This window comes from Egretta garzetta, unplaced genomic scaffold (assembly GCF_000687185.1).
Source record: "Egretta garzetta isolate BGI_Z169 unplaced genomic scaffold, ASM68718v1 scaffold46, whole genome shotgun sequence".
Lineage (NCBI taxonomy): Eukaryota > Metazoa > Chordata > Aves > Pelecaniformes > Ardeidae > Egretta > Egretta garzetta.
This window is the reverse complement of record NW_009260268.1, coordinates 8,915,122-8,915,743: the sequence shown is the minus strand read 5'-3', so window position 1 is coordinate 8,915,743 and position 622 is coordinate 8,915,122. Positions and strand designations below refer to the sequence as shown.

Genomic DNA, 622 nt, shown 5'->3' with positions numbered 1-622 from the left:
AGAAGCCTTTCAAATACGAACTGAATATAATTGACGTATCTATGAAATATTAAACAAACCATTAGTGTCTCTGAGCAGGTTACCCACATGAGCCCTTCAGTCTATGCTGGATCATGTCTCTGTGGTAACATATTAGGCTCTGGCTTATTGAGAGTAAAGAAGCATAAATGAGAACTCACTGGAGACAGAGTATCAAAAACCAGGTTTAAGTGGATAAATACCAAAAAGAGATTTAATACAGCAGCTACATAAACAGTTTCAACATTCTTACACTGAAGTTTGAAATGAAGAAAAAGTCGTGTGCAGTGATAGCCACTTGATGATAATAAATATGGAGATTTCAGGGATGATGACATGGAAATGGATCGTTGGCAGATGAAACTGAAGTAAGGGAAAGTCACATCTTTGTGTGCTTAGGTCAGAAGTGTTGTCCCTGTACTGAACAGGATATAAGATGCCTGTGTGGAACCATGGAACAGAAGGATGGTCAAACAAGGGGGTGATGATTGCACATTCCTCAACTTCTAAACTTGACACACTGGAAACCAGCTGCGCCGCTGGTGTAGTGGTATCATGCAAGATTCCCATTCTTGCGACCCGGGTTCGATTCCCGGGCGGCGCA

At 41.6% G+C, this 622-nt stretch overlaps 1 non-coding gene across 1 annotated transcript; it reads left to right on the top strand.

The window, feature by feature from the left end:
- The first annotated feature begins 551 nt into the window (after positions 1 to 551).
- On the top strand, positions 552 to 622 carry TRNAG-CCC. Its single transcript has one exon. It is a non-coding gene; the product is annotated as a tRNA-Gly (tRNA).